The following is an 11,096-nucleotide window of genomic DNA, read 5'->3' as shown; positions in this document are numbered from 1 at the left end:
AAGGCAAAGGCACAAGTGCAATCAGATCCAAACGATGCCAACACACAACACCCATCAGAGCTAAAGCTAGATCAGCAACAAACCCAAACACACCCAAAAAGGCCACCAGCAGGATCAGCTGTCCTAAACCTTGTGAACGTCGAGCGGTTCAGCAACCTAAGTCGACTCGTCAAGACAGTTGCTTGGATTTGGAGAGCAGCGAAGAAGTTCATTAGAGGGAAACAGCAAACTGCAAACAGTCCAAAGTGGGAGGCAGTGTCGTCTACGCAAATCATCTCAGTGAAAGAGAGAGAAGATGCCCTAAGAGACATCTTTCTTGCGGCACAGCAAGGTGCATCCTTCCCAAGTACAACCACAGACAGGCTGGTGGTGAACAGAGACCAAGAGACTGGCTTGTTGGTCTGTGGGGGTCGCGTGCAGATCTTCAATGAAGATAAAGTTGCTGTCCCCATCTTGTCGTATGAAGCCTGGGTATCAACGCTGTTGGCACGAGAAGCCCATGAGGAGAACCACGATGGAGTGGCCGGAACCTTGCTCAAGATGAGGAGAAGAGCATGGGTCGTGAAGGGTCAGAGGATTGCTCAGAAAGTGGTCAAAAACTGCATGCTCTGCAGAAAAACTAAAGCAAAAAGATGCCAGCAAATAATGGGTGATCTACCTCCAGAGAGGACAGAACCAGCTGCCCCCTTTGAATACACAACAGTAGACCTCTTCAGACCGTACCAAGTCAAGGATGATGTCAAGAAAAGAGTGTCACTGAAGGTTTTGGGGAGTTGTGTTTTGTTGCATGGCTTCCAGAGCTATTCACACAGAGCTGGTGAACTCTCAATCCACTGAAAGTTTCCTGTTCGCCTACCAGAGGTTCACAGCACTACGAGGTCATCCAAAGATCATCTGGTCAGATCCAGGTACTAACTTCGTAGGGGCTAAGCCAGTCCTAGAAGAACAGTACAGATTCCTTGCCAATCTTGACAAAGCTACACTAGAAGAGAGAGCTGCCAAGAATGGCACAGAATGGACATGGAAAATTCATCCTGCCGATTCTCCACACCGGAACGGTGCTGCAGAAGCTGCTGTGCGCATCATCAAGAGAGCACTGCAGAGTCTGGGAGGAGAGTCGGGGCTAAGTTGGAGTGAATTCCAAACAACTCTCTACATGGCAGCCAATCTTACGAATGAAAGACCAATTGACGCCAGAACACAGAGCCGAGAAGACAGCGTTCAGTTCATCACTCCTAACTGTCTCCTGCTCGGACGAGCATCGCAGAGTGGAGATGTCAGAACATTGGACTTGAGTGACTATCCCTACAAAAGGCTTAAAGAAATGCAAGCGCAAGTGAACAAGTTCTGGAGGCACTGGATTCAACTCGCTGGCCCTAATCTATTCGTAAGGAACAAGTGGCATACAGCCAAGAGAAATGTCGCAGTCGGAGACATCGTCTGGATTGCAGACCAAAACGCCCTGAGGGGTCAGTTCAGGATTGAAAGAGTGGTCAGTGTCAACTCGGACAGCAAAGGAATTGTGAGGAATGTCAACGTCAGAACATTCCCAAGCTACCCTGTTCCTGTCACAAGGCCTACCACAGCAAAAGCAAATCACCAAAGATCGAAAAAGCTCAAAGAGGAGATCCCAGCGACAGTTCTTCACAGAGACGTCAGGCGACTGGTCGTCTTGCTTCCCACTGAAGAGCAGAACAAAGCGTCTGACCCAAGTTTACCTTTGTAACATGCGACCTCCCAGGTGTCTCCACTGGAAAGTCGAGTGGGAGGTGTGAAGTCAACTTGAAAAATCCTCACAGGAGATCAAGGGGTTAAAAAGTCGGGCTGATTGACAGAGTGGCAGCTGTCTGAAATCAGTCTCTAATTGCTAATCAGCATCGCTGCACCTTTAAAAGCAACGCACCTGAAAGAAGGGCAGTAATCCAAGCTGGAAAGGGACAAACTAAAGAGCGTGCGTCCAGCAGCAACGAACCAGTAGAAGAAACGTCAAAGAAGCAGCACTGGTGCAGCCATAAAAAGCTGGAGAAGCGGCCGGTGAGAGATGAACTGTGTGTTTAGTTAAGAATCATACAACTTGCCGTTCGTGGCGCACGTTAGAACGTGCGTTCTAGTTCAGTGTCATTTGTTTGTTTGATGTCCTCAAGCTAAAGCAACATGAGTGTTGATTTAAAAACGAGTGTTTTATTTATTGAGAGCTGTAGATTGGTAAAAACGGTTTGCATGCTGCTAAGAATTCAGTCTATATTTGCATTTTTAATGAGACTGCATAAGTTAAAAACTGTTTAAAACATAATTTATAAAAATACATTAAAGTAAGAACAATATTCACAAGTGTTAAAAAGTATATGTAAAGCATGTATTTTTCCATTTATTATTTGATGTGTATTGTATTTACAGTAATTTTTTTTTTTTTTCATTTAAGGTTTTTTACCTTACAACTTACAACATAAGCTGTACTGCAACAACAAATACCAAAGTAAAGAAAAACTCAAAAGAAACAAAGTTGTGGTCATTGTATGAGTGAAACCCAGTGAAAACCTCCTATGGACTGTACCATCCCTTTCAAGCGGGGAAAACTGCAAATATACCCAAGGGCTTGACAACTACTGTAAGTGACTTCCTCAAAAATCAGCAGATAAAATGTCATGATAAGCTCTGTAATTTTCAGCCGTAGTATTACAACATAAATTATTGTTACAGAGCAGAACAAAGTGTCTAAAAAACCACATTTGTTTTTATTTTAAACAATGTGTCAATGGATTGGTTGAAAGCATTTCAGACATACTGCACAAAGAAATGCATTGGCAGCAGAATAAAGCAAAGGAATAGGTTCTTTTATGCGCAGTGAGGAAATAAAGGAAGCAAAAGCCACCGGGTGTTGGTGCAGTTCTTCTAAAAGAGGGCAAGTCTTTCAAGTATATCCTGTACATAATGTGCATCTGGACCTCTGAGGCTATACTGTACAGTTTCCTGCTGTTATGTCCTTCACCAACTATGACGATTTTTCCTTATCTTTCCTGTGCCATTTTCCGACAATGGCTACCTGCGGTGTTTTGATCATAATCTGTTCAGGGTAATTGAATGAACAAATGTGCAGTATTCAACATGGTTTTGCAACATTGACTGGCATCAGAGTTGTAGTGTTTTTTTCACACCAAAGTTGTTGGTGTCGTGGCTTCCTTCCTTGTCTTTCCATCAAACCACTAGACGCCTTAAACAGACAGTTCTAACTGTCTGTTTCCTTTAAATTACTCACAGTTTGAAGTGTTGCTTGGCCTCCGATGGTTTAGAATCTATTGTATGTTCGAACATTCTGATGAATGAAAGGCACTGCAATGGATCTCCTTTAAAGATGGGTATTTCTCTGGATGGGAGTAACGTTAAGCGTTGTTCCTTCATTAGCATTTCAGTGATTTCGTTTTGTCGCTGCATTACTTGAATAAAGTCATTGCTTTCTGTCCGAGAGCTTTGTCTGACTTGGATGGAGTGATGCTGATGCCGCTGTCCTTGTTGTGGGCCTTGGTTGTAATACTTGGACTTGACCACTTGGGGCTGCATGACTTGAGTTCATTGAATTGAAGTATATGAAACTCTTTTTATTGTCCTTCTCCACAGGTTTTCCTTGCTTCTCTTCATCCTGGAAATCATCACTTTCATCTGGCTGACCAGTGTCATACTGCTCCTCCCCCACACGAGGGTCAGGATCAGAGTCATCATCCTCAGAAGCTTCCAATGTTTTAATTTGGGCTGTTGCAGCATCAATATCAGTTTTAAGCTCAAGCGTTTCCATTTTAGCTCTGATATTGGCTTTCATTGCTTCCAGGTCAGCTTCTTGTTTTTCAAGTGAGTGTTTCTGTGATAAGGCAGCAGCGTGTGATATGAGTGCAGCTCTCTCTGCCTCTGCCTTTCTTCTTACTGATGAAGCTGTTGAAGATTTATTGCGGCCACTAGAACTTTTACTTTTTTTGCTTATCATGCCCACTGATATTGCTTTATGTGGACTTGACAAAAGTGCAGTATATAATGAGCCATGGTCAGAAGGAGGCACAGGTTCAAAGGAGGCAGCATAACCATTTCTTAACCACATCTTGAAACTCATTGAAATATGCAATTTTTGGGAGATACCAGTCAACATGATCACTTTCTTGTTCTTGCTCTGACAGCATTTCTTGCACTGAGTAATGTGAGTTTGAAAACTCTTTGGAGAGTATTTGAAAAACCCCACGACAACCTTGCATCTCAATGATATTCCCATAATCAATCATGAGTGAATCAATCTCATTTTTTTCCCTTGAGACTTGACCCAATTTCGTTTTCCTTTTTTTAATGAACTGCGCCAGTTTAGCTTCTAAAGCCTTTTCTGTAGGTCGTATTGTTCTTTTTGGTCTGACGTCAGCATTTTCCACAGGCACTTCACGTTCATTCACGTTTGGTTCCATAGGAGTTTCATTCGTTTCCACATTTTCCTTTTCAGCCATTGTTATGCTTTATTGTCATTAAACATCCACTTGTAAACAGCTGTCCTTATTTTAATGTTGCGCTTTGTTATTGTGCGGCTTGGATCCGCGGCAGTAAGTCAGATAGACAAACTTATTAAAGCGCTTTTCAAGATGCGCTCCTTGAGTTACGTTCCACACTTTATTCATAAGCGAATTTATTCCACTTCCAGCATTAGACTATAGTGTATTGCAGTGGTTCTCAAACTTTTTTCAATAATGTACCCCCTTTGAAAAAAAAGTTCAGCCAAGTACCCCCTGATCAGCGCAAAAACTATTTGTTAAGGAAAAAAATGCATATATAAAGAGGTACAGTACAGTGCTGCACCATCGGTGTCTTATTTATTAAAACAACAACATTGTAACTGAGAAACACTTAAATGCTACATTTCAAATGTTTACAATCCATCACTAAATTCATGGCAAACCAATTTTTAACATCATGCAATAACACAAGACGACATTAGTGCATTGATCTGATCTTTTTAATAAGTTGTACTTACAATTTAGTGAGAAACATGGGCTTGTGCTTCACTGAGGATCTTTGTCATTCTGACAGGGAGGCAACTGCAGTTATTACACTTCGCATTTTTAAATATGTGTAACTCTGTTCATATAAAACCCACACTGCTCAAACTTCGTTACTTTTCCTAAAATTGGTATATTTATTTATTTAGGTGCTTGGGGAATGAAGAGAAAAAAATACGAGCATTTTATGAGCATGGGATTTTGACCCCTCATGCATAATGCTGCGCTATACTTTGCAGCCACAAGCCGTTGCCAAGCAACGCTTATTGTTTAGTTGTCCTTTGATAAGCAGGCGGTCATATCATTAGCTAGAATTAGCTAGATCTGATAGATTTGGACATAAACGCGAGTGAAGTATAACCGGACACGAGAGAGAGATCAGATCAGCTGCTGCTGACGGAGAACACGCAGCTCTGCATGATCACAGCTCCGCCGCTGTGACGGACCGTTGAGCGGAGCAAAATTAAATACACTAAGAGTTAGACCTAACACGCTTAGCTAGTTTATCTACTCTGGAACTAGCTATACTAGTTATAAATATGTGTATTCTTTACTGTCGGGTCACTTATTACAGGTTCAGCGAGCTGCGCGAGACTGACGGGCTGTCAGGAGAGGGAGAGGAAAAGAGAGCACCCCGTTTATTTCCCCCATTTTATTATCCAGAATTACTGTAAACCTTTGAATAAAGTAGTTACTATCAGTAGTTTGTTTACATGCATTACTCATGTTGTTTTTTTCATTAACGTCAAATAAATCTCACGTACCCCCTGCAGTACTCCAACGTACCCCTAGGGGTCCGTGTACCCCCATTTGAGAACCACTGGTGTATTGCAACATCCACAACATGCGGCACAAGCCTTTTTCCACAGAAATCCACGTTGTCACAATCCAGAAAGTCAATGCGGTCCTTCCTTGTTCACTATAAAGTCCGTGATTTGTAAACTCACGATTCATATAGATATATAGAGGAGCTTTTTCAGCCATAAATCAGGCTTGGTTTATACTGTAGCTCATAAAAGCGATTATACGAGTGGAATAGTTCAATACATTCATCAAAATACAGAAAACCTCATACATTTATTTACTCTCTCCTGCTCCACCATATTTTATTTGTGCAGCTCCTGTGTCTGCTCTGCCTAAAAGGGTCAGATTAGGTGAGGAGATAGACTCTCACAATAAAACGATAGAGACTAAAAACTTTATGTGGATAACTTTAATAGATGTTATACAAGTGTTTCTTAGATAAATACATTGTCTTCATGGTGTGTGTGTGTGTGTGTGTGTGTGTGTGTGTGTGTGTGTGTGTGTGTGTGTGTGTGTGTGTGTGTGTGTGTGTGTGTGTGTGTGTGTGTGTGTGTGTGTGTGTGTGTGTGTGTGTGTGTGTGTGTGTGTGTGTGTGTGTGTTGCTAGGTTAGAAGAGGGGAAATCTTCTTCTCACAGATCATGAAAAAGGCATGTGAGCAGAAAGACAAACACACCTTGTGCCAGTCAGCACCTTTCCTTCCCTTCCCTCATCTATCTTTCATCACGGTCGCTTTCACTCTTCCTGTCTTTCCATCACTCGCCCACCCTCCTATCTCCTCTCCTGTGTGGTTCATCACTCCCCCTCTCTCATCACTCTCTGCTTCCTTTCTTTGGTTTGTCTTCCCCATGGGGAAAGCTCTTGTACTCTGCTGCTCATCTTTCAACTGCCCTTATTTTTCTAGCTCACCCTGCCCTCGTACCAGCGTCACTTTTTCACACTTGTGTCATTTGTCTTCCTTTTTGAAGCACCAATGAAAACAATTCTCTGCAGCGTTCATCTCGTTCAGGATCAGCAGATGCATCAAGTGTTCTTGAATTTCACCATTGTGCATCAAGTAGCTGTTTTACCCTGCAGGAGTAATTCATTCTGTGAATGTTTTTTTTATGATAACCTTCAGCTTCATCATTTAAAAAGCTTCTGATTAAGCTGCTGTTTATGGCTCAGAAGAAAAAATAAATTCACATATTCATCCACTGCCTTATGTGCAATTTATACTTTTATGGTCACACTTGATTTAAATTGTTTTAATGTTACTGGCTCCTATAATGTTCACTTGCTTTTTTTAAATACTGCTACTTATTTTTTAGCATGCTGTATGTGTACTCTTTTCACTCTTGTCATGTATCTTCTTCTTAGCTTATATAACACCGTAATTCCCCCCTCTGTGGGACAAATACATGGATTTCGGATTCCGATGTTCAAACCCTGTAGAAAGCAGTTTGATATAGTTTGCAACAGTATTGTCAAAGTGTGTTTCAAAGGCTTTTTTTATCCCTATTAGTCACGTACTAAATGTCCTTATACAACTATTCATCAGCTTATCTTAGATACCTCCCTTCTGGTAAATGTTCCCCTCTATCTAACTGCACAAGTTTGTAATGCAGGTTTCCCGTTAATAAAATGTCTCCGAAACACTCCTGATGATATCATTGTCTGTTTTTTATTAGACTTGGCCACGATCCTACAGAGCTATTCCAATGTGTGGTGCCCTTAGTGTAAGATATTTGCCTCTACCCTTAGAGTCAGATTCAACTCAATATATAGTTCAGGCTTAATCGCACAGTTAGCATATAAATTAATTTGGCGTCTGCAAAGCTTCTTATAATTTTTTTGGGAATAGCGTTAGGTCTTTTGTCGAAACCCTGAAATGTCAAATATACAATCACATAGAACAAATACAATTCGAAAATGATCAGAGTGTAAGGCGTTTTTGCTTGATTAATGACTTAAATGGTTTATTCATTATCACAAAAAATGTTGGTTTAGCCAATACTGCTTGAATGGTGGAATCATCTAAGATTTGGTTTGTGTATTTGAGTCATCTTTAAACTCAACTGATTGTACCAAACACATTATACAAGAAATTGGACAGAGACGTCAGTCGCAGTATATCCCGATATTTCATTGTACATAAAGGCTGTGTGTAATCCTCACATTGTCATCACAGTCAAATTGGCTGACACAGATTACCTTATGTCTTCCAGTTGAAAGATGGTGGAATAACACACAACAATATGTGGCTGAATGATAGTTACTATAATCAACATGTGATATGCAGAAAAGGTCACACTGAGAGAAAGCCCTGAAGGTATTTCACCTCGTTTTGTGCAAAAGATGAAACTTCAAAACCCTATGTTTCTTTTCATGTGATGTTTTTGTCGGACTCGTTGGGGAAAGTTATTGTAAATTGTCTTTATTAGAAGGTCAGGGGACGAGAGGTGTGGTTTGTTTTGAGCTATACTTTCATCTCATGCAATTATAAATCTTACATTTTTGGGAGTGGACTGTGACCTTTGAACTCTAGATTCTGATTCATCAACAATACATCCCATAATAAATAGCAGGACCCTGACATATAAAGAACCCACTAATGACCCCATACACACATATACAATGACAGTGAACTCAGCTTCACCTTGTCCCATTTCCTGACTGACAAACACAAGCCCTGTGATGTGAACGTAGCCAAGAACCCGTTTTGTCCTGCTTTTCCACTGCAAATACATTTTAAAACACTGATTTAAATTATTGCCTTGCTCACACACAAATGCACACAGTTTAGTATAACACACAGTGCAGTCGCCAAATAGTATTGTTTTGAAGGAACTCCCTAGTGTGTCCAATGCTTTGACATACAGACTGCAGGACTTGACAATAGGTCATTAATCACAACTGAGATACACACAGACCCACAAACTGACTTTGATACCACAGTGATTGTTTTTCTGACCTCATTTAACTTCCAATTGAAGGCATCTGCCAAGACCTGAAATCTGACTCTGATTTTAAAAACAAGCTTCTATTTATGTTTACAAGAGAAGTCATAGGAACATTTGACTGTTTAATAAACTGCAGTTCAACATATTATGTTCAAAGATATATCTCAACTTCATTCGTCATTTTCATAAATATAAATTATTTGGCAGAAAGCTCATTCTTAAGCTTTTCGCTGTGTGTGCAGGAACATCTGCTGGAGGTTTGAGGAAGTGTCAAAGGTTTTCAGGAAGTATCCCGCACATTGTTTTAAATACATGGATCTGAGCCAGGACAGACTGAAAGGTAACTGTATAAACAGGTTTTGGTTTGAGGGTCAGCAGAGAACACATCTCCTATTTGTGTTAAAACTGGATTTGTTTTTAACAAAACAAAAGACATGTCATTAAAAAAAAAAGAAGAGGATATCAATTGGACTTGTATCCATAAAATGTGTAAAACAACTACATTATCAAGAATGCTTCTCTAATAGCCTTGATTGACAGTTTCAGTATTTCAAGTTCCTTCATCTGTTCTTCTTCTGACATTTCTCTGATATGACAATAAAATACCTCCACCTAGTGCAGTGTTGCCACAAATATATTCCTGACTAGTACTGCCACCTTCTGGTGTTTATTTGTAGCCACAGATAATGGACTCATTGAAAACCTGTTACATTTGATGTAAAGCCATGGTATTTCACCTGTCCAGCCCTATTTGTAACTCCCGGATCAATCATCATCTTTGAACATTTGATTTTACAATGTGAAATAATGTTACAGAACACCAACAAAACTGGACACAAAAAGATTAAATTGTTCAATTGAGCTAAGAGATCATTTTTTGTCATCTAAAATGAATGCATTGTTGAGACAAGTCAATAAGCAACTGTTGTTTCACCTTTGTTTTTAAGACTTCACTTTGTGTCCTTACTTGCCACAGCAGGTCTGAGGTGTAACTAATCACTGGTATACAGCCCAATAGGAAGCAGGACAGACTGTAAGTAAGCAGCAAGTGAGCTTAACATAGGAGAAACTGAGGGGACCAACTTATCCATATTAAAATAGGAGGCTGCCTTGTACCATGGACCATGACAGACAGAGCCAAAGAAAAGACAAAAGGCCAACAGGCAGTGGTGATTCTAGAGTCTGTGGGGGCCCTAGGCAAACATTCACTGGGGGCCCCTCGATCCAGCTTTTCACCACCCTCCCGGAGCGGAGCAAGGCAACGAAATTTAAGATAAGAAGTAGCATTTTACGGCGCGCTATGCATGGGGCCGCCTTTAGGGGGTTTCCCGACATGTCGTTGCAGTCAATTAAAGGGTGTTTCATGTTGTTGTTGCTGTGGACCTTCTTAATCTACCTTCTTTGGGGGCCCCCTTCTGGTCTGGGGCCCCAAGCAGTTGCCTGCCTTGCCTGTTCGCAAGCGGCGGCCCTGCCAACAGGTGCCTTTTATAAGCAGCCCTAATGAGGGGAGCGGTCGGGGAGGAGTCAGGCCCTGAGCTGCATTCAAGAGCACTGCACTCATTTTGAGAGAATTACCCACTACACCTACATCATGAAAATGCTTTTGCTTTCATGGCCTCCTCTCTGAACATGAGGTCCAACAACAGTCAATTCTAGCCAAACTTGAAGGGTTTTAATGGATTTCTGCATGGTTTAAGTTTTTAAGGGCACTTTAATTTCTCCCTTTATAGAGATGGACCAAAACAAATATAAAATAAGTTTGTCCTACTTGTCCAGATTTGTAATACTCAGCTTGTGTACTTAAGTAAAGTTAGAAGTACCAGAGTGTAGCTCTGTAAGTTAAAGTGCAATCAAAATGTTACTCAAGTAAAAGTACAAAAGTATCATCCTCTAAATATACTTAAAATACAAAAAGTAGGCTACTCATTATGCAAATTACTCAATTTCAGAATAATATATATTGTATATTTTCATTGTACTTATTGATGCATTAAAGTGTTTATCACAGCTGGTAAAGGTGCAACCAGTTAATTAATGTGTATACTGCAGGGTAGCTTGTAAATGTTACTCCAAGTGTAACTAAAGTCTCATTTAAGTGTTGATGATTACATTTCCAATCATTTATCCAAGTAAATAAAGTTATTGAATAAATGTAGTGGAGTAAAAGTACACGATTTACCTCTGAACTCTAGTGGAGTAGAAGTACAAAGTAGCATAAAATGGAAATACTCGGTAGACTATCTCAAAATACAACAGTACTTGAGTACATCTATTTGGTCATTGATTTTTGTATTTTAAGTCATTGGGTCACATGATTAGGAAGCTATT

Source organism: Pseudochaenichthys georgianus, chromosome 14 (genome assembly GCF_902827115.2).
Source record: "Pseudochaenichthys georgianus chromosome 14, fPseGeo1.2, whole genome shotgun sequence".
Classification (NCBI taxonomy): Eukaryota; Metazoa; Chordata; class Actinopteri; order Perciformes; family Channichthyidae; genus Pseudochaenichthys; species Pseudochaenichthys georgianus.
The sequence above is the reverse complement of the archived record's forward strand: the minus strand, read 5'-3'. Positions refer to the sequence as shown.